At 38.8% G+C, this 27,401-nt stretch overlaps 1 pseudogene; it reads left to right on the plus strand.

Moving 5' to 3' along the window:
• Nucleotides 1-351: 351 nt before the first annotated feature.
• On the plus strand, nt 352-25,587 carry LOC109675661 (trinucleotide repeat-containing gene 6A protein-like; annotated as a pseudogene).
• Nucleotides 25,588-27,401: the final 1,814 nt, after the last annotated feature.

Below are 27,401 nucleotides of genomic sequence, written 5' to 3' on the forward strand. Positions count from 1 at the left end.
CATGTCCCAACAAAGAGAAAAATCAGATGGGGCAATTGCCTGACAAAATATTTAAAGGCAACCATTGTAAAAAATGCTTCATATAGGAATTACAAAGAGTCTAGGAAGAGAAGAAAGAAATGTAAAATCTCTCAACAATTTAAAATATAAAACCTCAGAAGTTATACAAATAATTAAGGAATAGAAAAAACCAGTAACAGAAAATTTGAAACATTGCTGGATGGGCACACCAGTGAAACTGAGATGACACAGACAGTACTGATGTTCATGAGGATGGTCAATAGTATTTCCCCAACCTGAGCAGGAGTTAGAGAGAGACTAAGTGAACAGGTCCTCAGAGAATCTACGACAATGAAGTTAGACATCTTCACGATCAGAATCCCAGAAAAGAAAGTAGAGCTGAAAGTATATTGTGGCAAATACAGCCTGCAAATGTCCAAAATTTGGTGCAAAACATAAAGGTAGAGATTCTAGTCAGTGTGTGAATGGGAGATAGGACAAACACAGATAAATCCATGCTAAGACACGTCATAGTTAAACTTTTGAAATGCATTACAAGCATTGAAAACAGCAAGACCCAAACTGTACGTTACTTATGGGAGAACATCAAATTGAATGACTGCAGATTCCCCATCTGACCAGTAGGCGAGGCCCATTAAAAGTGTCAAGACATTTTCCAGTGTGGAAAAACGTACTGTCAACTATGAATTTTGAATACAGCAACATTATCCTTCACAACTGAAGGGGAAATCAAGATTTTCTTAGGTAAAGGAAAACAAAGGGATTCTGTCACTAGCACAACTGTGCTGAAAGAGCTGGCTAAATATAAATGCTTAAGTGGAGAGGAAATAATGAGGGAAGGAATCTACAGGAAGGCATCAGCTGGATGGGACATGCCATAGGCAGTATGTTTCCTAATGAATGGTAGACATCATAGTTAAACATTAAAACACAAATGATAATAGCTTGGGATACCTTAGATAATTTTGTTTATAAGTGAGGAAGGCAGAGGTACCTGATGTGACTGAGATTTCTGCAGTTCAAGGGAAGTGATGAAAAGTGTAGGTACCAGATGACTATGATAAGTCATATGTATACATTGTATCCCAGAGCAATAACTGAGAAATTCCATAGAGCTAAACACTCAGACAGGCTTTCAAAATGAAATGAATTCTCCAAATAATCCAAGTAAACCACATAAAGGCCTGTAAAAAGGAAAAGATGGTGGAGACACAGGGGTAACCGCAGAAGACAAACATAAATTTGTGGACTTAAACACTGGCCTAGGAAAAATTGCAGTAATGTAAATTAGGTAAATGTTCACTTAAAAGGCAGATATCAGCAAGTCAGCCAAAACATGCCCTAACTTTATACAATGTTTCTAAGAAACTCACCTCCATTTTAATGAAATGAGATTAGAAAATAAAATGGGAAAAGTGACATCATATGAACTTTAATTTTAAAAGGAGACGTTAGTATATTAATCTTATGGTTGGAAAACAACTAGAAATTGTGACTTAATAATGAAACCATCCTGCCAAAAGACATAGGAGGAGTCTTTCCTGGCTCCTCCTATCCAGCCCTCCAACTAGTAAGCATGGGGCCTCTCTGGGTTCCCAGAGACCACTGTTCTTGCCCCTGCACACTACTGTAGTCATTGCCATTGTGCATAAGTGACCCTAAAGAAGCGTGAGTGAGTGGTTTGAAAAACAATCACATCTCCACATCCCAGAGCCCAGTAGCAAGCCCTGGAGCTCCAGCACTTGCTTGGTGAATTATTGCTTTGTGACTGTGTTTCAAGGAGCATGGGCTACTTTGATGCAGTAAAGGGAAGGGTCTTTTACATCAACTTCCACAGGTGGCAAGTCCTGCTGGTGCAGGCCAGGAATTTGATAGTGACTGCATAGGAAAGGAGGGATGGTGGACACTGGCTTGGCAGGCTCCAGGAGCATGGGCACATTGAAGAGCCAAGCAATGACTCCACAGGTCCAGGATCCTACCACCATCTGCTCTAGCAGTGTATGGTGACCACCTGTTCAAGTCAGCATCTGGAGCCACATGGTGGGAAGTGAACAGGAAGAAGCCTGCTGGTAGCCAGGAAGGGCAGAAGGGAAGTATGGTGGGAGCTGCTCTAGGAGGCAGACCCCAAAGATCTGCTGGTTCCCAGGCCACTGAGCAACCAGAGGGTGCCAGAACTAGTCCAGACACTTCCTGGTCCTGGTCTCAGGCTTCACATTGCCAAAGAGTGCAGAGAGCATCAACCTGTCTAACATGCACCTGATTCTGCAGAGCTTCTACAGCAGATGCAGTGTGTACAGATTCCACAGGACTATGTTTGACCTCCATATGTATGGGATGGTCCTGCACTGCGTGGATGTGGTCAGCATGCCAGCATGGCCATACAGGAGGACCATAGAGGCTCTCTGGGAAGGAGAACATCAAGGAATACCAAGATCAAACAGAATGTTTCCTATGGGAGCATAGACTGGGGCAGAAAACACACTGAAGTGTGGGCAGCCCCCATAGAATTTGTAAAAAGAAATGTTACTATGTGAAAGCACTTGGGTCCTGGGCTGGTAAACCGTCTGTGTTCCAACAAGCTTCTCTTCTCTATTTATGCTTCCCTTCCCGTTCTTTTCAACGGACTTGCTGAGAATCAAAAATTTGAAAACAGGTATGTCCATATACAATGGGAACCTTGCAATCAAATAAACTCAGAGTGTCTCCTTTTTTTTTGACATCATCTCTTAATATGACTTGCTTTTGCTTCTCCTTACACAGTTCTCACAAATTACTTGTAGGTTATTTGTATACACTCTATGTTTGAGTTCGATCATGAACAGGATTGTTTGAACAACTACATTAGCTATCTAGGACCAGTACATTCAATTTTATGAGCATCTATTGAGATGTTTACTACTTATTATTGTGTATTTTGTTGGACAGATCATCACTACTTAAAATCATATGTTGGGTTGCCAGAGGGGTTCAAGTGGGAGAGTACCTGCTTAATAAGCTTGAGTCCTGGAATCCAACCCCCAATACTACCAACCTCCTCTCCCTTCAAGTGTCTTATTTTGAGCCAAACTGTTCATTCACTGTGTTTAACAACAATGTATTTTAAGATACATTATACTACAACCTCATTACTTTTACTTGGCCAATGATGTTAGTATTTTGCTAGGACCTGGGTTGTGGAGAAAGGACAAAGAAAGGTGTCTGCACACTCTGTGCCCTCTTCAACTTTTTGAAATACCTGCCTGGTATATAGGTGTATATTTCAAAACTAGCAAATCTATAAAGAGAAATTGTGTTTGTTGACCTACATATGAAATAGGAGCTAGGCATGTTGGCGGGTCCCTAGAGTTTAAGCTAATGTCAAGATAGGGGGGTTACTACTGATGAATGGATTTGAAAATGTGGTATTTATACACAATGGAATTTTACTCAGCCATGAAGAAGAGTGAAATCTTATCATTCGCAAGTAAATGGATGGAACTGGAGAACATCACTTTGAGCAAGGTTAGCTAGGCTCAGAAGACCAAAAGTCATATGTTCTCCCTCATATGCGGACTTTAGATCTAGGGCAAATACAGCAATGCTGTAGGACTTGGGTCACATGCTAAGGGGAGAACACATACAGGAGGTATGGGGATAGGTAGGAAACCCAAAACAGGAAAGTGTTTGATGTCCCCACTGCAGAGGAGCTAATACAGAAACCTTAAAGTGACAGAGGTCAATATGGGAAAGGGATCAGGAACTAGTGAAAAGGTCAGGTAGAGATGAATCAACTTGGGTTGTAACACATTTGTACATGGAAGCAATGCTAGGACTCTCTGTATAGCTATCCTTATCTCAACTAGCAAAAAGGCTTTGTCTTTCTTATTATGCTTATGTCTTCTCTTCAACAAAATTAGAGGTAAGGGCAGAACAGATTCTGCCTGGAAGCAAGGGGGGTGGGGGGGAGAAGGAGGGGATGGAGGCTGGGGGGTGGAGGAATGGCCCAAACAATGTATGCACATGTGAATAAATGAATAAAAAACTTTTTTAAAAAGATAGGGAGGTGATAAGGTCAAGAGTTCTACAGCAGCTTGGACAACACAGTGAAACATAGCCTCAAAAAAACTCTGTAAATACTGAGGACTGCAGTGGTGGCAGCTAAGGCAGCTGCAAGGCAGTGGCAATTCTGTACAGAAAATGGCACTGTTGTAGTGGCTGAATCCTCTCCCTAAGGAATGTAGAGGGCTCTGTAGAGGTCTTGAAGCTCTGGATCCTCACTCACTAGACCTTACTTGCTCTGCAGTTTGCATCCATGAGAGAACTGGAAACTAAATCTACCAAAAAACATAGAAAGCAATCTTAACAGGGATTTAGTGCAAGAAGCACAGTAGCTGATGGGAGAAAAGGGGAAAAAAGAAAGGAAAACAAGCAAGCTGCTCAAAAGGAATGCCATAACAGACAAAGCCTGGTATAAGCAAACCTCAACCTGCCAACTGCAATAATCCAGCACCCCACAGCAAACAGCACTAATACTAATGGTAAATGAGTTACAACCAACAATCAGCAGCAGCAGCAGCAGCCACAGGCCTTAAGCGGGTATCCTCCTGAAATACTCCATAATTTCTGCACCAGGAACAGAAACAGCTTCCAAAGATGGGTCAGTGATCTCCTATCATACCAGAAAACTTGAGATCTGCTGATTAGATGTTAAACAACCACTGAGACACAGTACTGAAATGAATTCAGAGCCGCACAATAACAGATAGGTGCAGAACAGCAAAATCCAGTCACATATAAATTACAAAGTTCAGGATCCCATTATGAAAGTTCTCAGCGAGGACTATTTCTTCTACAAGTGATTGTAGGACAAACTGTCAGAATATTGCTGGAGCCAACTTCCTGGAGAAGGGATCATGGCCCCCAGTCCCTGGCAGTGATCCAGAGTTGGCTTTACAATGTGCAGATGCTGATTCTGCCTCCAGTTCTGAATTAAAGAGAAACCTCACCATCATGTCTTTCAGGAGCACAGGTGGTTAAAAGAAAGCCTTCGGAAAAGCACTGGGCTTGGTTCCCAGGAAAGTATCTGGTTGGTAGCAGCAGCAATAATGTGGGCCATGGAAGCAATACAGGGTCATGGGGTTTCCCCCATGAAGTCATCACAAGCACACGTCAGATCTGTGTGGTTGCTCCTGAAAGCAAGTCAGAAAGTAGCAACAAAGTGGCAATGTATGTTCTTTATCACATGGAGGTTTAAATCCAAGCATTTTGAATTCAGGTAGCAGCCATGGTGCCGGGCCAGTAGTAGAGAACAATGGACTTTTCTAAAAAAAGGTTGTATAGGATTTTGTACCTCTGGCATCAATATCCAGCATGTTACTATAGATCAGATGAATAAAAATCTGGGTATTAACTCTAACCTGAGTACTTCTCCCCATGGTACTGGGGAAGATTTTGCAAAACTTGTGAATCTGAAGTTTGTAGTACATAGATTTCATTCAGGGTCCGCCTCAAAGTATTGCACTGAAATGACTGAAACAAATAACACTACTAACTTTAGGGCCTCTAGTTTACAAACTGGTTCAGTACAATAACAACAGATTGCCTAGTGATAATACAGAGCCTGGTGTATGAGTACAAAGAGTCATTCCCAGGTACAGACTCCCTCAGTTATGAATGGGATGTCCCTTTCTCATCTTTGCAATGGAGACTAAAAAACAGAGGTTCTTATGGCACTTCATGGGGTACTTATGAGTTTAATTACTCTGGTCAAGCAAATGGTGACTTTGTGAATGTAACTCTAATGCAGCCTGACATAAATTCGCCTTTGGGCAATAACGTTCAAGTTAACTCAAATAAAGAGGGAGGTGTATGGGAGTCTGGGAAGTGGATTCCCAGTGTACATCATGGGAAGTAGAAATTGTGTGAAATCTGGAGGGAGTCACAGATGGTGGGAGAACACCTGCACAAAACACTGGCACTAACATACCCAAGATCCCCAGGAACTAACTGCCTAGTAGTCCACATTCCAATAACAGTGAAATAGCAATGGTAAGAAGTTTACAAATGAATGGAAAACTACCAGGAAAGGAGGTCAGGGTTCTGCCTCATCTCAGACAAATGAGCAAAAGAATCTGTGGGTCAAAACAGGAGGCACAGTGGAGAATGATTCTAGTACAGAAACCACTGGATGCCTTGGGGGAAAAGTAACCAGGGAAAGTCAGAATAAAGATAGTAGAAAAATTTATCATCACTCATTACTCCAAAACATTGTACATAGAACTGACTTGGATCCACATGTCCTGTCTAACTCTGGCTGGGGATGGTCTGCTATTAAGCAGAATACTGACTGGCTTATGGAAGTACTATCTTTAGGTGAAGGAAAGGCTGGCAATGGGCAAAAGCCTGGGGAAGCTCTTTGACACAAACTTTTCACTCAGGGGGATATGTAGAGAAAACTAGCCATGACAATGATGATACCTCATGCATACCAGGGTAGAGCAATCCCAAACCTATTCTGAGGTGGGTAGATTACAAAGCAAAAATTGCTTGAGATATAGGGCAGGGGGAATTCTGATTCTACAGGAATGAACAAGAGCAATCTGTGGGGAGATATAACGGAAGAGACCTGAGCATGGAATGATTCACCAAAGAACAAACAGGGTAAAATGATGCATAAAAATCAAACAAAGGTTGGTCTGTTTTTGCCAGGAATAACTGGGGAGAAATGTCAAAGGACTAATCACTGGGGAGGGGGCTAATAATAAATCCAGTTCAGGAGGTATTGACAGTGGCAGGGTTAGTTCTGGCTGGACAAACCTTTTAAAAATTGTTCTTTCTCTTGGCTATTTAATATAAATCTAAAGAATTCATCAGCTACATCAGGATGGGATACATCTTCTAAACCTAACCCTACCCAGGGATAGGGAGACACTCCAAAATCTAATCAGTCTGTGCATAGGGGAGGTTCATCAAAGTCAGTTCTCCAGACTGGAACAAACAACAAAACATTGTTGAATACTGGGGAATCCCACCAGCCACAGGAATACCTACTGATAAGGGAATGGTGGACAGACCTTTAACAGTCCCAATAAAAGATGAAACCCTACAGGCTGAGATAAATCATCTCTATGATATATATGACCACAACGGAGATCAAAAATGGAACTTCAACTACAAAGAATGAACATGTGGAACCCAAACGTCCCAGATGGCAGCAGCAATTCAGAATAGCAAGCACAGGTGCATCAGCTGCTATCATCCACAAATGCCATAAAAACTAAAAGGCAAGCAGTGGCTCTGGCTGGGTTGACCCCTGGGAAACCCTGTATTACAGGCATAAGTGTGAGTAATGGTATATCAGCATGTGACAAACTCATAGACAGTCATACCAGCTGGGGGGAACTCATTGCTGTGGCATTCAAAAAATCCATCTGGGACTCCAGCTCTGTTGGCACACAAACTTTAAGCAAAATCTGGGCCCAAATCTACACAATACAGCTCATTTCTGGTGATGATCTCCCACTGCAAGGGAAGCACACTGCTGGATGGGAAATAGGAATGTGGAATAGTAACTCACTTCAAGAGCTCACATTATCTTCAATTGGCTAAACATACCAAGAAAATGTCATTGAAGGGTCTGAGTGGCAAAAACAGGAGAAGGGAAAGGGGAATGATGAAAGAAGGAAACAAGCAAGAAGTATGGACCAATTCTTTTACTAAACAGTTAAATCTATTCACTAGAAGAAAATGTACAGAGCCACAAGGTTAAACTTTCAGAAGGAATGTTATGAGATTAACAAATGGATAAATACGTAGCCCACATATTAGTGATCACAATCAAAATGTCAAGAAAAGCCCTGATTTTTGGCCTTGGATTTCCAGAGTCTTCCAAGCAGCACCATTCTTATTTTGATAACAATGAAAAACACAGGAAGTTTGATGTTGGAAACACAGCAGCACAACCACAGGGCACAGCCTCCAGTACAGATTTTCGGTTCATCTCAGACTAATCTCCACGCTCAGGTACTACCTACATTTCTCTTACCTCAGGTCTCAGTTTCATGGATAAAGTGTGCACCCATCAATGGTAGGCTGAATCTACTCATAGGCCTTTAGCATGCTGCCTTCAACTTGTGCCTGGTTATCTGTTCATTCCTGCAGCTACAGCATAAAGCACTTCAGCAGAAACAGTGATTTCCGATTGACATGGTCTCCTGCCTCAGTTATAAACACCTCTCTGGATCATGGTCTATGAAAGGTTCCTTTGCTACCTAAAAACATCCTGCTCCATCCCATCCATGCCTGCAACTGACTGATCAGAAGCTACCCTTTCTTATGGGAGGTAACTCTTCCTTTCATGTAGGTGGAGGATAGGGAAACACTGATGCCAGATATAACCTAGTGCTAGACTCTGTATTATCAAGTGGCTTGTTCTGAAAAACCTTACACCAAAGACTGACAGCTCAACTCTGCATATACCATATACCCTTCAAATAATTAACCCTAGCCAGGTACTGGTGTCTTACACACATAATTCTAGCTAGTAGAGGGCTAAGACTGGGAGGGAAGCAATTCCAAGCCAGCCCTGGCATAGTTTGAGAGACCACCTACCTCCAAAATAACCAGAGCAAAATAAACTGGAGGTGTGTGGCTCAACCTGCAGAGTGCCTGCTTTGCAAGCAAGAAGCCCTTAGTTTAAACCCCAGTCCTACTGAAAATAAATTAACCCATAACATATAAAAGATTTAAATGTAAAATGAAATAAAGCTTCAAAACTTCTAGGATATACAAGAGAAGAAAACATAGGTGGGATTGGGCTTAGTGATAACTTCTTATATGCCCATAGATCCCTCCACTTGCACCAAATTACCCTATTCTTTAGATCTTTGCATTAGTGTGGTGCATGTGATGACTCAATATTGATGCTTTATTATTCACTACACTCTGTAGTTCATATTCTAATTCTTTCTTTTGGCTGTATTCTATGACTTTTCACATATGTGTGATGACCATTACCCAATCTTACAGTATCATACCAAGTAATAATTTCACTACCCTAAATTCACACATGTTCCTCTGAGTTATCCCTTAACTATCTCCAGAGTTTTGCATTATCCAGAATGTCATGTAGTTGGAGTTGCACAGTATGTAGCATTTTCACATCATCCTTTAGAATGCTCTATGCATTTAAGGTTCCATGTCCATTGTTGGTTTGACAGCTCATTAATTTTTCAGTGCTGAATACTATTCTGTTGTATTTGCCTGGTGGTGTAGCTCAGTGGTTCAGTGCTCAACTGTTTTGCACAGAGCCTTGGGTTGCAGGCCTACAACTAAGAAAATATTGCATTGCATGAAAGTTCCATAGTTTCTTTTTCCATTGTCCTTTTGAAGGATGTCTTGGTTGCCTCTGAGCTTTGGAATGTTGTTATTAACATTTGAGTGCAGTTTTTTCAACTCATTTAGGTGAACAACAAAGAAGACAACTGCTGGATCTTATTGCTTTCCAAAGTGGTTGTACTAGTTTCTATTTCAGTCAGCAATGAGTAACAGGTCTTTTTTTTCACATCTTCAATCAGCAGTTTAAAGGTAGTACCTTGGATTTTTCCTATTTTGATAGGTGTAGAGTCTATCTCTCTACTGTCTCTAATGACAATGATTTTAAGTATAGCTTAACATGCTTCCTTGCTATCTGTATATGTTTCATGAGAAACCTGTTCAGAACTTGTGTTGATTTTCTTAATGTTAAGTTTTAAGAATTTTGTGTATATTCTGTATACCATTCATTATTTTATATGTATTTTGCAAAATAATTTCACCAAGTATGATTGGCCTTTTCATGTTATTGACACGATCTTTTACATAATATAGTGCTGATTTCATGAAGCCCAGCTCATGATTTTCTTCTTTAATGGGTTGTGCTTGTGGTGTTGCATCCAAAAAGTCTTCACCAAATACAATGCCATCTATGTTTACTTCTCTTGTATTTTCTAGGAGTTTTGTAGCTTTGCACATTATATTCAACTATGTTATCCTTTCAAGGTTAATTTTTTAAAGGGTGGAAGGTCAGTGTCTAGATTAGTTTTATTTGCAGGAAGGAATCTAATTTTATTTCAGCACCATTTGTTGAAAAGACTGAACTTTCTCATTGAATTTTCCTTTTTCCTTTGTGACAGGTGAGCTAATTATATCAGTGGAGGTCTGTCTGTGGATGCTGCGTTTTCTTTTGTTGGCCTGTCTATTCTTTTCCAATGCCACACTGGCTTGAGTAGTGTACTTTTTTTTTTTTGCTATTTTTGTCTGTTCATCTCTTTTTTCAAATTTCCTTTATTCATATGTACATATAATGATTGTGTCATTACTCCCCCCTTCCCCCAACCCCTCCCTCTCGCCCCTACTCCCTTGCTTCGAAGCATATATTGTTTTGCCCTTATGTCTAACTTTGTTGAAGAGAGAGTATAAACATTAATAAGGAGGACCAGGGGTTTTTGCTAGTTGAGATAAGGATAACTATATAGGGAGATTCCTAGTTTTGCTTCCATGTACATATGTGTTACTTTCTAAATTAATTCTTCTCGAACTAACCTTTTCTCTAGTTCCTAGTCCCCTTCTCCTATTAGCCTCTGTTGCTAAGAGTTTCTGCATTAGTTCCTTTGCATTGAAGACATCAAATGCTTTCTTTTTTTAAGGGGGGAGTTACCTACCTATCCTCATACCGCCCTTGTGTGCACTCACCTTATCATGTAATCAAAGTCCTATCCCCTTATTGTGTCTGCCCTTGATCTAAAGTCTGCATATGAGGGGGAACATATGATTTTTGGTCTTCTGGGCCTAGCTAACCTAGCTCAGGATGATGGTCTCCAGTTCCATCCATTTGCTTGTGAATGATAAGATTTCATTCTTCTTCGTGGCTGTGTAAAATTCTATTGTGTATAAATACCACATTTTCTTAATCCATTTGTCAGTAGTGGGGCATCTTGGCTGTTTCCATAACTTAGCTATTGTGAATAGTGCAGCAGTAAACATGGGTGTGCAAGTACCTCTGGAGTGATCTGTGTCCCATTCCTTTGGGTATATCCCCAAGAGTGGTATTGCTGGATCAAATGGCAGGTCTATGTTTAGATTTTTAAGAAACCTCCAAATTTTTTTCTAGAGTGATTGTACTAGTTTAAATTCCCACCAGCAGTGTATGAGGGTTCCTTTTTCTCCACATCCTTGCCAGCATCTTTTGTTGGTGGTGTTTCTAATGATGGCTATACTAACAGGGGTGAGGTTGAATCTTACTGTAGTTTTGATTTGCATTTCCTTTATGGCTAGAGATGGGGAGCATTTTTTCATATGTTTTTTGGCCACTTGAATTTCTTCTTTTGAGAAAGTTCTGTTCAGTTCACTTGCCCATTTCTTTATTTGTTCACTGATTTTGGGAGAGTTTAGTTTTTTGAGCTCCTGATATATTCTGGTTATCAGTCCTTTGTCTGATGTGCAACTGGCAAATATTTTCTCCCACTCAGTGGGTTATCTCTTCAGTTAAGAGACCATTTCTTTTGTTGAACAGAAGCTTTTTACTTTTATAAGGTCCCATATTTCTATGCTTTCTCTTAGTTGCTGAGCTGCTGGGGTTCCATTGAGGAAGTCCTTGCCTATACCTATTATTTCCAAGGTGTTTCCTACTCTTTCCTGTATCAATTTTAGAGTTTGGGGTCTGATATTAATGTCCTTGATCCATTTTGAGTTAATACTAGTACAGGGTGATAAACATAGATCTATTTTCAGTTTTTGACAGACTGCTATTCAGTTTTCCCAACAGTGTTTGTTGAAGAGGCTGTCTTTTCTTCATCGTATATTTTTGGCACCTTTATCAAAAATGAGGTGAGTATAGTTGTGTGGATTCATATCCAGGTCCTCTATTCTGTTCCACTGGTCTTCATGTCTGTTTTTGTGCCAGTACCATGCTGTTTTTTTGTTGCTATTGCTTTGTAATATAGTTTGAAGTCGGGTATTGTGATACCTCCAGCATTGTTCTTTTAGCTGAGTATTGCCTTGGCTAATCGTGGTCTCTTATGTTTCCAAATGAATTTTATGGTAGATTTTTCAATCTCTTTGATGAATGTCATTGGGATTTTGATGGGAATCGCATTAAATATGTAAATTGCTTTTGGTAGTATATCCATTTTTACTATGCTGATTCTACCTACCATGAATATGGGAGATCTCTCCACATTCTATAGTCTACCTTAGTCTCTTTCTTCAGTGGTTTATAGTTTTCCTTCTAGAGGTCATTCACATTTTTTGTTAAGTTTATTGATAGATATTTGATTTTTTTGAAGCTATTGTAAATGGAATTGTTTCATATATTCTTTCTCATTTTGTTCACTGTTAGTGTATAGAAAAGCTAATGATTTTTGTAAGTTGATTTTGTATCCTGCCACTTTGCTATAGCTCTTGATGGTGTCTAGGAGTTTTGGGGTTGAGTTTTTGGGTCTTTAAGAAATAAGATCATATCCTCTGCAAATAGGAATATTTTGACAGTTTCTTTACCTATTTGTATTCCTTTTATTCCTTCTTTTTGCCTAATTGCTCTGGCTAGCATTTCCAGTACTTGTTGAATAGGAGTGGGGATAGTGGGCACCCTTGTCTTATTCCTGATTTTAGAGGGAATGGTTTCAGTATTTCCCCATAGAGTATAAAGTTGGCTGTAGGTTTGTCATATATAGCTTTTATAATGTTGAGGTACATTCTTTCTATTCCTAGTTTTCTTAGAGCTTTTATCATAAAATGGTGTTGGATTTTATCAAAGGCTTTTTCTACATCTATTGAGATGATCAAGTGGTTTTTGTCTTTGCTTCTATTAATGTGCTGTATTACATTTATTGATTTCCATATGTTGAACCAGCCATGCATTCCTGGAATGAAGCCAACTTGGTCGTGGTGAATGATTTTTCTGATGTGTGGTTGGATTCGGCTTGCCATTATTTTATTGAGTATTTTTGCATCAATGTTCATTAAGGAGATTGGCCTATAGTTCTCCTTTTTGGAGGTGTGTTTGCCTGGTTTTGGGATGAGTGTAATACTGGCTTCATAAAATGTATTAGGCAGTTTTCCTTCTATTTCTATTTCATGGACCAGTTTAAGGAGGGTTGGTATTAGTTCTTCTTTAAAAGTATGATAGAATTCAGCAGAGAATCCATCAGGTCCTGGACTATTCTTTTTAGGGAGACTCTTGATTGGTGCTTCAATTTCATTTTGTGTTATAGATCTATTCAGGTGATTAATGTCCTCTTGGTTCAGTTTTGGATGATCATATGTATCTAGAAATCTGTCCATTTCTTCAAGATTTTCAAATTTATTTCAATATAGATTGTCAAAGTAGTCTCTAATGATTTCTTAAACTTCCATGGTGTTTGTTATTATCTCCCCTTTGGCATTCCTGATTTTACTGATTTGAGTTTTTTCTCTCCTCATTTTAGTCAAGTTTGCCAGGGGTCTATCGATCTTGTTTATTTTTTCAAAGAACCAAGTTTTTGTTTCATTAATTCTTTGTATGTTTTTTTTGTTTCTATTTCATTGATTTCAGCTCTTGTTTTTATTATTTTTCTCCTTTTTTGGGATTTGCTTGTTCTTGTTTTTCTAGGAGTTTGAGATGTAACATTAGGTCATTGATTTGAGATCTTTCAGTCTTTTTAATATATGCACTCATGGCTATAAACTTTCCTCTCAGTACTGCCTTTGCTGAGTCCCATAGGTTCTGGTAGGTTGTGTTTTCATTTTCATTAACTTCCAGGAACCTTTTAATTTCCTCTTTTAGTTCATCAATGACCAATTGGTCATTGAGCAGTGTGTTGTTCAGTTTCCAGCTGCTTGAACGATTTTTGTTACTATTTTTGTTGTTGAGTTGTAGTTTTAATGCATTATTATCAGATAGAATGCATGCTATTATTTCCATTTTTTTATATTTGCTGAGACTAGCTTAGTGCCCTAGGATATAATCAATTTTGGAGAAGGTTCCATGGGCTGCTGAGAAAAATGTGTATTGTGTAGAAGTTGGATGAAATGTTCTTAATACATCAACTAGGACCATTTGCTTTATAGTATGTTTTAGGTCCCCGATTTCTTTATTGACTTTTTGTTTGGATGACCTATCTATTGGTGATAGGTGAGTTTGAAAGTCTCCCACTACCACTGTGTTGGAGTTTATGTATGTTTTTAAGTCTTTCGGGTTATTTTTGATGAAACTGGGTGCACTGACATTGTGTGCATATAAGTTGAAAATTATTATTTCCTTTTGATGTATTTCCCTTTTATCAGTATGGAATGTCCTTCTTTATCTTGTTTGAGCAATGTATTTTGGAAGTCTAGTTTGTCAGAGACAAGTATTGCTACTCCTGCTTGTTTTTGGGGACCACTGATTGATAAATCTTCTTACAGCCTTTTACCCTAAACCTATCCTTATTTTTATCAATGAGGTAGGTCTCCTTGAAGCCACAAATTGTTGGATCTTACTTTTTAATCCAGTTTGTCAAATGGTGCCTTTTGATGGGGGAATAAAGTCCCTTACAATTGATATTAGTATTGATAGGCATGTGGTGATTCCTATCATTTAGTTGTCTCAGTTGTGTAAGGGTTTGAGTGTGTGTAGCTAAATCGATGTTACTCTCTGCTCTCTTGCCTTTTCTCCTCCTTTGGATTGGTACTGCCTGTCCTTTCATGGTTATGTTGGCTTTCACTTTCTGTGTGTTGAATCTCTTGAAGAATCTTTTGTAGTGGTGGCTTTGTGGTCATATATTGTCTTAGTTTCTGCTTATCTTGGAAGACTTTATTGCTCCATCTATTCTGAATGATAGTTTTGCTGGGTAGAGTATCCTAGGGTTGAAGTTATTTTCATTCAGTGCCCAGAAGACCTCACCCCATGCTCTTCTTGCTTTTAATGTTTCTGTTGAGAAATCTGCTGTGATTTTGATGGGTTTACCTTTGTGTGTTATTTGTTTTTTCTCTCTTACAGCCTTCAATATTCTTTCTCTAGCCTCTGTGCTTGTTGTTTTAATGATAATATGTCGTGGTGTAGTTCTATTTTGGTCAAGTCTGTGTGGTGTCCTGGAGGCTTCCTCTACCTGAATGGACATAGTTTTCTCTAGATTTGGGAAATTTTCTGTTATTATTTTGTTAAATATATTATGAATTCCTTTTGTTTGCACCTCTTCTCCTTCTTCAATGCCCATGATTCTCAGGTTTGGTCTTTTGATGGATTCATTGAATTCTTGCATGTTCCTTTCACAGGTCTTGAGTTGTCTAACTAGTAGTTCTTCAGTTTTTCCTTTAATTACCATTTCATCTTTGAGTTCTGAGATTCTGTCTTCTGCTTGTTCTAGTCTGCTGGATTGGCCTTCCATTTTGTTTTGCATTTCTGTTTTGTTGTTTTTTTCCGAGGTTTTCCATATCACGAGTCATTTCCTCTTTAATATTTTCAATTTTCAGCCTGAGTTCATTTATCTCTTTATTTATCATGTTCTCTGTTTCACTTTGGTATACTTATTCTATAGTTTGTTTTATTTGTTCTTGTGCTTTCTCAAATTCTCTATTTTTTTGTCTTGGAAATTCTTCAGTGTCTCCTGTACATTTTGGTTAACCATATCCAGTATCATCTCTACAAAATTCTCATTGATTAGTTGAAGGATTTCTTCCTTCACAGTGTTCTTGTGGGCTTTGTTGGATTTTCTGTCATAGTTTATCTTTGTTTCATTGGAGTTTGGATCTGGGCTTCTGTTTTTTTCATTTCCCTCTGGTTCCTGTACTAATTTATTATTGGGGGGAAAATTGTTTCCATCTTTTTCCATCTTCCCATCATTCCACTTGTTGCTGTTACTGTCCTTGTACTGTGTGCAATTTAGTATTGTCTAGCTAGTGATAGCAAAAATGATGGTTTCTAGGGTGGAAGAGTAAGAGGAGAAAGAAAGCAAAAAAGGTAAGGAAAAAAGAAAGGAGAAGAAAAAAAGATACAGAGCCAAAGAAATAAACAGGGAGAGATAGTGTAATAATCAGCAGTGAGCTAAACAGGCATTAGAGACAAAGAGAAAGAGGAAAAAAAAACCTGGGTTCAAATGCAATAGTGTTTCAGCCTTAATAGTTCTGTTTCTGGCGTACTTCTTCAGCATCTAGTTGGTTTTGAGTAGTAGTTCTGTCATTGTTGCATCAAAGGAAAAAAATAGAAAAGGTATCTTAAACTATAAAAGAATAAAAGTTTCAGGTCCAGAAACCATGCTGTCTCGGTCTTAGTAGTTGTGGTGTTGGTCCTTCAGCATGCAGTGTTGATGTTGGTATTTAATCGGTAAGCCTGTGGTTATCTCGCCAGGTGACTGGATCTGGAGACTGCTTGGTGAACCTTTATCTGCTCTGTTTTAGGGTGCGGCTCACCTGGCACCTACTGTCAGCTGACTGCTGCTGCAGGCTTTATTGATTAAAGTTCTCAGGGATGAGTCATCACACTCACCTAGTACAGCTGGCTTTGTTCTTCTGGATGCCTGCCCCTTTTCTTTACTCCAGTGTATGGCCCTACCAGCCTGTTGCAATTGCACTCCTTGTTTATATACAGTTGACATGGGGAAGTGCCCCTCCCTCACTCTCCCGCATAGTGTGCCTCACCTCAGTCGCTGTTGGAGCCTTCCCCTCCCTAAGCATGCTGGGGGGATTATGCCACATCTGCCTTCTCGGACTGGCTGTTTATTTATAGTTTGTGTGGGGAAGTGCCCCTCCCCCACTCTCAGGCAGAGTGTGCCACACGGGGAAACGCCCCTCCCCCTTACTCCTGAGTTCAGGGCGCCCTACCCTCTTTGCTAGGTGTCCTTTTTTTGAGTTGATTGTTTCTTATGTGTTTTTTTTTAACTGGGTGGTGGTCAGTCTGTCCAGGGGGCTATGCTGTTTTTTCTTGGAGGTGGCTGTGGGAGAAACACGTGCCACTTATTGCTCACCTGTGGGTCTGCCAAGCAGGTTAGGAGCTGGTGCCTGGCAGCACAGGAGCCCTCCTTGTTTCTCCATATACTGTTTTATGGGGTGCTATGTGTGGGCTGGGGGTGCAGAGGTGTCAAAGTTTTGCCTCTTCTTGGTGGATTTTCCTGTCTGGTGTGTCTCCAGCATCTCAGGAAAATCTTTACTTTAAGGAACACATGCTATCTGCTTCCTCCCTCTAGTCGCCATCTTGGAAAACCTCTCTGTTCTGAGTAGTGTACTTTTTTGTTTGCTTGTTGTTTTTTGAGAAAGGTCTTTTTTTGTGTATCCCAGGATGGCCTTGAACTTGTGGTTCTCCTTCCTCTATATCCTGAGTGCTGTGATTGGAGACATGTGTCACCATGCCATTTTCCATTACTGTATTTTTTTTAATTTTTGTTTTCACTTATTCACATGTGCACACATTATTTGAGCCATTCCTCCCCCCTGCCCCCTGCTCCCCTGCTGTCCCCTCCCACCCCCTTGCTTCCAGGCAGAACTTTTTCTGCTCTTATCTCTAATTTTGTTGAAGAGAAGACATAAGCATAATAAGAAAGACAACGCATTTTTGCTAGTTGAGATAAGGATAGCTATACAGAGAGATTCCTAGCATTGCTTCCATGCACAAGTGTGTTACAACCCAAGCTTATTCATCTCTACCTGACCTTTTCACAACTTCCTGATCCCCTTCCCATATTGACCTCTGTTGCTTTAAAATTTCTGTATAGTTCCTCTGCAGTGGGGCATAAAACACTTTCATGTTTTGGGTTCTCTACCTATCCCCATTCCTCCCATATGTGCTCTCCCCTTATCATGCGACCCAAGTCCAATGACATAGCTGCATTTGCCCTAGATCTAATCATGAACTAGTCCTCCAACTTTGTTCTTTGTCAATATTGTGTTTTCTCTTCTGAGTCTTTTGCTTTTCTACATAAACTTTAGAGACATTCAACCTTATTCAATAGATAAATTTGGGAATGACTGAAATATTGATAATTTTGAGACAGCCTATCTATATGCATGGATATCTCTTCACATATTACAGCTTTTTTTTTCTTTCTTGGAATGTTTGAGATTGCTTCATATGTATCTTGGAAGTTGCTCATGATATTTGTACTTTTTCACTTTTAGTACTAATGTAAATGACATTTTATTGTTTTTTTAATTTTTAATTTTGTATACATAAGGAATAGAGTTTTGTATATTAACTTTGTATCCTGCAAGCTTGTTGTAATTGGTTATTGGTACCAGGAGTTTTGTGGCTGATTCTTTGGAAGTTTCCACATTGGAAACCATATCATATGTGAACAAAGTTTCATTTCTTCCTTTGCACTCTGTATAGCTTTTATTTAATCATTATCTTACTGCATTAGCTGAATCTTGTAGTGCAAAGTTGAATAACAGTAATAATAAAAGACAGCCTTGCTTTTTTCCTTATCTTTGAGGAAAGCCTGGAGTTTCTTGCCATGAGATATTAGCTGTATAATTTTGTTTTTCACTTCTACAGAAGTTGGTAAATTATTTAGAATTTTTTATTATGATATATTCAGTATACAGGAGGGGATTCATAATAACAATTATGGTTAGGCTTATACTGTGCATTAGTTTGATTGTCCCCACGATGTGTCCCACCTCCCTCCTCCCTGCCCCATTTAAAAAAATTATGAAAGATTTCATTGTTCTATTTCATATAGGCATACCAAATCCATCAACCATATACCCTTACCTGAAAATGAAGTTTTACTCAGCCGTAAGGAATAATGAAAAGTGGTTTGAATGTAAATGGATGCAACTGGAGGACATCATGTCAAGTGAAGTAAACCAGGCTCAAAAAAACAAAGGCTACACGTTGTCTCTCATACATGGAACATAGATCCAAAAGATAAATATATACATAAAAATAAGCATGATCATATACAAACTCAAATGTAGAACATGTTTGTAACTGTTCTCAGTTACAAACATGTAACTCAGGGAAGGAGGGAAAGGAGAAGAGAGTGATAGAGCATCAACAATATCGTAAAGCATAACATCTGTGAAGGTGGAGGATATAAGAATGTGTATTGATAGTTGTTGAAAATGGGGGGTGGGAGGTAAAGGGGTAAGGAAGCGTAATGGAAGGGGTTTAATAAACCAAAGAAGTTGGTAAAATTTTGTTGTTTTTCTTACATAAAAACCAATAATGTGCTTTATAAATCTTCACACTCACAGAAGGGCAGACATTCTTTTTGTTTTAATTTTTATTTTTTTATTATTCATATGTGCATACAATGCTTGGGTAATTTCTCCCCCCTGCCCCCACCCCCTCCCTTACCACACCCTCTGCCCGCTCCATCTCCCCCCCCCACCCCCTCGAAACCCGGCAGAAACTCTTTTGAAGGGCAGACATTCTTTAGAAACTCCCTTTTATTGAAACCGTATCTAGTTCTCCACAGAACAAAAGAGTTATTTTTTGGTCAATCCTTACAGAATTCAATTGATACTTGAGAGTGTTTTCATTTTCTTTTTTGTCAAAAGCTTCCTAAGGTGGAATATGAAGTTACTGCCTTTAGGTCTGTCTTCTTTTCTAATACATGCACTCAATGGTATTTATTTCCTGTGTGCACGGCTTTCATTGCATCCCAGAAGATTTTCTTCATTGTATTCTCATTTGTACTTAGCTCAAACATTTTGTTTGTTTTTCTGAGACAGGGTCTTTCTACATCGCCCAGAGTGGCCTTGAACTCACTATGTAGCCAAAGCTGGTCCTAAACTTGCATCCTTCCCATCTCAACTCCTGAGTACTGGGATTATATCTGTGCATCTCCATGCCTAACTACTAATTCAACATATTTGATTTTTTTAAACTTCTTTGACCCTTGTGCCCTTAGAACTGTGAGATAGTATCAAAGTAGTTTTGGTTTTCCATCTATCTTTATGTTCACGATTTAATTCTATTGTGATTTGAGAAGATAGCCTGTATTATTTCTGTTGATTTGAATCCTATAAGATATGTGTTATGAATCAGAATGCAATCTATCTTGGTGGTGAATATTCCATGTGAACTTGGTAGAAACATGTATTCTTCTGTTGGTGGGTGAGGTATTTTAAACCTGTCAATAATATGCATTTGATCACTGGTACTGTTCAGTTCGACTATGTCCTTAGTGATTTTCTGCCTGCTAGATCTGCCCAGTAGTGATAATGGAGTATTCGAGTGTTCAGTTATAGTAGTGGGTTCATCTATTTCTCTTTCCAGATCTACTAATTTTTGTCTTATTATTTGGGTGTTGTGTTGTTATGTGCATAGTAATGGATTAGGTTTTAGAAAAATTAGCTTTTTATCATTATGCTATGCCCATTCTTATCATTCAAATTTTTTTGTGCTCTGAAGTTCACTTTGTCTAAATTGAATAGAGTTCCTCCAGCTTTCTTTTGATTAGTGTTCACATAGTGTAACTATCTGTCTTTAAACGGTCTCTAGGTGAATATGCTTCTTTCTCAGATGCAGTGAATGGGAAGCTATTAAAACACTATTCAATAAATTGAATGCATAGTATCAAATGTCCCACAAAGGAATTTCCACACCCAGTTGGATTTGCTTTGAATTTTGTTAATCAAGACAAGAGGAAATAATGCCAACTACACAATTTTTTCCCACAAAATAAAAGTAGAAATATTTCTCAACTCGATGTATGGGGCCAGCATTACCTTGACCCTAAAATTAAAATAACATTTTATAAGAAATGAATAACAATATGCTCATGAACCATATGCAAGAATTTGTATTAATGTTTTAGTAAATTTAATCTAACTACATGTATAGTTTCCTATCATCTATCTGTGCCTTATCATGATCAATGAAGGCAATTTTAGTCATTTCAGTAGATTATGAAACTTAGCATTCATTATTTTTTGGTATTTGTCTAGAATCTTTGAAACAGGGCTATGCTACTTAATCCAGATTGGATTGGAATACAATATGTAACCCAGGCTTGTCTTGGACTCATTATCCTCCTGCCACGGCCTGCTGAATGTTGGGATTACAGGTGTATGCCACTATGCCTAGCTCAGCATTCATTATTGATAACTCTCTTGCATAACTAGAAACAGAATTGATCTTCTTAAAGTATATATTTAAAATTCAGGTAACTTGATATCTAGTCATGATGACTGAATACTTTCCCCTTACAATGAGGAACAAGTAGATGGGTACCGTGTAGTAGATGACTTAAAAAGAGCAACGATACAAGGAAAGAATGTTAATAAAGCAACAGTACAAGGAAAGAATGAAAATAATCTCTCTCTCTCTCTCTCCTCTCTCTCTCTCTCTTTCACACACACACACACACACAGAGCACAGCAAACTATAAGAAAACTTACTTTTTATTAAGAAATGATCACGTTGTTAAAAAATACTTTGGAAGCTGCAAAATATGTTGTATCTGCAAAAGTCAAATGGTCTTTCTATTGAATAACAAAGAACAGTTAGATATTGAAATAACAATACTACAAAAACATGTCACGCTAAGAGGAAGACACAAATGGTAGAGGGAAGGTAAAAAAAGGGAAGTGAAGGTGAAAATGGATGTACTTTTTATACAAGAATTAATATAGAATATTTAAACCTATTGAAGTGATCACAGAAAGGGGACTAAGGTAGAAAGGAGAAAAATGGAGGGGATGAACCAATTCTAGTCATAATACCCATATGCTTGCAAATGTCACAGTAAAGCTCCCTGTATAGCTTATAATAAAAAACAAAATGTCTTCCTTCAAAAATGAAAGAAGGCAAAACAGGTTTTGTCTGAGGTTTGATACCAGGAGCAGGGTGGAGGAAATAAGGAAAGGGTGAAGGAGAATGAACATTGGTGGAACCATTATTGCTCATCTGTGAAAATGGAAAAATGAGACCCGAGGAAACCATTTTAAGAAGAAGGGAGGGAGATAAAGAAGAATGATGGAGGGAGTGAATTTAGTTATGATATATCAGAAACACTTTTGTACATGTCACAGTGTACCCGAGTACATCAATGATATGCTTCTAAAATAAACTTTAAAAGAAATTAAATATCCAAAGCAAAAAAGTGGACCACAGATGTAAATTAAAAAATGCAAAACTGTAAAACTTGCAGAACCATACAGGAAAATCTGTGTGATGTTATTGTAGGCAACACTTTCTCATATGAGACAGTTTTCTCATATGTATGAATGTAGCATAATGAAACCCACTAAACACTATTAAAAAGCAGGGGAAAGTGAGGGGATAAGAAAGAGTAATAAAAACGGGTGAACTTGATCAAAATATACTGTGCATGTATGGAAATATTACAATGTAATCCCCTTGTATAATTAACTTATGCTGAAAAAGGGATAAGTTACAATCCATCAAAACTAAAAAGTTCTGTTGTTCAAAAGAATGAAAGAATGTGCAAACCACAGAATGGGAGAAAATATTAGAAAATCATACACCTAATAAAGGATTTGTATCCAGAATAAATCAAGAATTTTCAAAACTCAATAATAAGAGGACAAGAAGTCCAATTTTAGTGGGGAAATGAGTAGATGCTTACTTGAGATGGTGTATATATGGCAAGTGAGCACTTGAAAATTACTTAGCACTATTAATTGTTAGGGAAATGCAAATTATAACAGAACTAGCTACAACTACACATTTATTAGATTATCTCATATCCTCACCACATGAAATGTTTCTGAAAATGTAAGGAACCTGGAATTCTCATACATTACTTTTGAAATTTGGAAAATGGTACAAATACATAGATAAACTGTTTCATATTTTTAAAAATTATACATATACCTGCCATATGGTTTAATATTTCTAATCTTGTGTGTTTATCTAAGAGTTCCTAGAAGAATGTTCACATTAGTATTCAAACCAGCTTTATTTTGAGTTCCCCAAAGTGGAAACAGCCTAGGTGTCCATTAGCAATGAATGACAGAGATGTAGTCTATCCATACAATTGAATTCTTTTCAAAATAAAATGGATGGTCTTCTGATACAAAAAGAAACATAATTAATTATCATGAGGAAAGATGTCAGACAAAAGAATTTCTACAGTTTCATTCCATTTGTCTAAATGTATTTTATATAAAATTCTAGAAAATGCAAACCAATTTCTACAGACAGAAAACTAGTAAGTGATCGCCAGTGTTGGAGCCAGGCACAAGTAGGATAGAGTTGAGGAAATGGGTTACAAATGGGCATGAGTAAACCCTGGTGATGGCTGCTATCTTTACTACCTTTATGTTGGTGATGTTTTCACAGATGCATCCAAATTTCAAAACTTACCAAATTGACTATTTAAACAAATGTAATTTACTGTATGTCAACTGTGCTTAATGAAATTGTTTAAAAGTAATGTTTCATAAAGTAAAAACTCAAAATCATTTGCTTTGCCATCTACTCAAATACTGGATGATACTGACAGATTATTTTCCGTCCTACCAACTGAAAAATCTAGCAATGATCATTTCTTTCCCAATATCTGTTGTATCAGGTACTAGACTGATATATAGGAATGAGTAACATAAGTGGACACCTAGTCTTGGAACTCTTTGTCTCCTGGAGTGGCATAAAATAACTCATGAAACTAGAATAAATTGTGACAAAAGTGCTGACTATGATAAAGGAAATTCAGGATCACCTGAGAGTTCATTGAATGAATATTTCATCTGCTTTTTTAGGAGAGAGGATTCTATAGCCCCTTTGTGGTCACAACTTGTAAGGTGTGCCTATTGTTCTGGTGTTTTGGGTAGACCAAGATCCCGTTTTTATGACTTAGCACCCATGCTGGGCACTGAGAGCTGTTGTTTAATGATTGGGGGTTTCTAGATGACATGGCCACGTGTATTTCCCCAGCTCAGAAAGTATAAAGGCAACAGATAAAAACCCACTATTTGGAGTCTTTACTCCCATTTCCTGCTCGGGGAGCAGGAAATGTTTCTCCTGCTTTTCCTCACTTTTCCCTTCTTTATCCTGCTACAGTAGAATAAATCCTTGCTAAAATTTGCGTCTTGTGAGACTCCTTGTGAAATTCTTTTCACATTTGTGGAGTTCAAGTACCTGTAATTTTGCATAGAAACTGGGAATCTGAGGGAACTCCCTCATCTGGTAACTGAAGTTTGTCAAGCCAGCCAGGAGATGAATCTCACAAGGTATGAAAAGCTTCGGAACGTTTCTCTCTAAAAGCAGTATTTTTTAAATAAATCATACATGAAATTAAAGAAAACTCCCAAATAATGAAGAAATTTCAGTTAAGGTTATAAAAGAAAACTAGGAGCAAAGTCACCCAGCTTCTGTAAGGGTACTCTTTTTTGTTGTTGTTTAGATAGCAATTTCACTGGAGAGACTACTTAGATTTATAAATATTTGTTACACATGACAATAGAGAAATAAGTAGAATGAATACATTCTCTATAAAAAGGCCGAGATTTAGAGTAAATATTTGAATTAATTAATTTGGTTATGACAGAAACACTGCCTGGCATGTTGCTGAAATGAAGCCCCATCTTGGTCACTCAGCATCTGTGTGGTCATGGACAAGGCAGTCACCTCAGTTTGATGATCTTTAAAATGCAGAGGCGTCCTCATCTTCAAAGTCCTTTCTGCTTTAACACTTTCACCCCCTGTAGGTCATGGACAACTTGGGACCACTTGCCTTGGACTGGGACATCTCCAGCCTCCAGGCGACAGCAACGCACAGCTCCTCCTTTGTCCATCTGTCCTTCCGACTGCACACCTTGATAGACAGGACCCGCGGGGCAGACAGTCCACGCAGCCTCGGGGCTGCAAACCCCTGGGCTGGAGTCTGGAGCCCGGGCTCCAAGCTGGCTTTACAGTTCCTGCCTTCTCCATGCATCCTCCACCACCGCTGTGCCCAGCCCGCCAACTTGCTCCAACTGCACTCCTGTCTGGGGGGGACGAGGAAGCGGGGATCTTGGGGTGGGGGGTGTTCTCTGTCTTCTGACCACGCCTCCCGGTTCTTCTTTTATTCTTAGTGATGGGGATGGGAGAAGCAGCCGCGCACAGGAGCAGAAAGCACCCACACCAGCACCTCAGAATGGAGTCCCACGTGGGCACATGACCAGGGTTAAGAGGAACACAGGGGAGGGCTAGCGCGCGGGAGGAGAGGCAGAGACATGGAAGTCAGTGCCAGCAGCCAAGTCTCGTTGTCCCCTCCTTCCTTCCTCCCTTCTTTTCAGTAAGTTGGGAGGAATGAAGGTGAAGCTGACAGGTAGCAGATTTATCTTTTTATTGTTACTGTTTTTAAACACAGGCTTATTATAGGATGGAGGCCTGCACATTCAAGTGTTTTAGATTGCACCTTGACAGGTGGCCACTGCTACTTCCCTATACTGAGAACTGCCAATGCAGCCTCCTGCACAGCTCCTTCACTCACAGACACAGGCAGAACAATGGAGCTTCACAGTTACAACCCTGGGCACAACCTACCCTCCTCTGGCCTCTGCCTCCTTCCCTCTGGAACTTTTCTCTCTAAATATGCCCCTTAGGTAGCCATGGTGGAGGTTGCTTTTACCTCTCCTGCTGTCACTGTCTCCTCTCCTGGACTGGCCATCCACATGCCCAAGGGTGACGGAGGCAAAGATTGAGGAGCAGAGCTAAAGGGGAAGGAGAGAAGTGCTACTCCAGTAGTCCCATGGCACCAGGCACTTTTCTCAGCCTCCCAAGTGACTCACAAGGTTATGAGCAGGTGTCCTCAAAAGTACTATGAAGAAAATGAAAATAAAATCCATAGAATGTGGCAATATTTGTAAATAACATGTGTTATTTACAATCCCCATATAACATAAAGAACTCCTACAAGTTAATTTATAAAATCAAACATCCCATTTAAAATTGACCAAAGGACTTTAATAGGCATTTCTGCAAAGAAGATAAACCAATCGCAGTAGCAGTTATGGAATTGCAGATCAAAATCTCAGTGAGTCTGCTTCAAACCCCTTCAGATGGCTAATGTCACAATGAAAAGCAGTGCGGTAAGGCGGGGAATATGAATTGTGGGTGAGGACGTGTGTGGATGTTGGGACACTGCTTCATTGTTGTTGGAAATGTGAAGTGGTGTGGCCATTATGGAAAATACTACACCAGCTTTTCAAAAATTCAACTAGAATTACCATATGACCTGGCTATTCCACCTGAGTACATACCCAAAAGGACTGAAAGTGCAGGCTTGCACAGATAACTCTGCACCAGTGTTCATATCATCAGTTCTTATAATAGCCAGATGTGGAAGCAATCCTAATGTCCATGGAGGAATGAATGAAATTAAAAACAAAATGGTTTTACCCACCTTTCCTTTGCACCAATAATGCAAACAGGGCATCTAGCATAATGAAATCCACTAAAAGCTTTTAAAAAGGGAGGGAGGGGATTAGGAATGAGTAACAGAGAGGGTAAATTTGATCAAAGTATGTTATATGCATGCATGCAAATGCCATAATGAAAACCCTTTGTACAATTAATTTATGCTAATAAAAGCTTTTAAACAGAGAGCTGGCTGAGTGGCTCAAGTGGTATAGCACTTGCCTATCAAGTGCATGACCATAAATTCAACCACGGCATGAAAAAATAGATAAATAAACAAACAAATAAATAGATAGATAAATAAAACACAGTGGAAATGACCAAATGTTTTAGCATTTTCTGAAACTAGTTTAGGCCAGATAAATTCTTTCATTTTCATCCACTTATAACCTTAGAATGATAATAAACTCATGTCCTTCTGTTATTTAAAAGCCTGCAATGATTCCCAAAAACACTAAAAATAAACAAAATTCAAATGACTACACAATTCTTAGTGAACTGGCCACTCACTATCTCCTAACTTCTCTTACAATGCTTCCTTTCCATCGCTACCCCTAATAACTCTTTGTCTCACAAAATGTTATCCAAGCACCTGAAATTATTTTAGTCCCCAAAACACACCAATCAAATCACTTCAGACCATTGCACTTGCTGAATGAAACACAGATCTCCCAAATGTCACATCTGTATCCTCATCTTTTGGTGTCATTTCCTTGGATAAGTGTTTTAGGAATATCCTGTCTCAAGCAGCTGTTCCATGTCTTCTGACACTCTATGTCATTATGGGACTTTCCTTTCTGTGACACCCTCTGATATATACTTTATTTCTGTGAGATCTCTCTCTCTCTCTCTGTCTCTCTCACTCTCTCTCTCTCTTAGAATGTGTGCTAGATGAGCTCAAAAACCTGTCTTTCTTATTTTCTGCTGTATTCCTAGTGCATAGAACAATACATTTTATTCACAGTTAGAACTTGAAAGATATTGCTGAAAAAAGAACTAATAATAAAGTGTGTATATATTGGGACAAATTGACATAAACTGTGAGATCAGTGACATTTTAATCCACCATGCAAATGAGAAAATTGATTCAAAGAGGTTG

The sequence above is a fragment of the Castor canadensis genome, chromosome X (genome assembly GCF_047511655.1).
Source record: "Castor canadensis chromosome X, mCasCan1.hap1v2, whole genome shotgun sequence".
Lineage (NCBI taxonomy): Eukaryota > Metazoa > Chordata > Mammalia > Rodentia > Castoridae > Castor > Castor canadensis.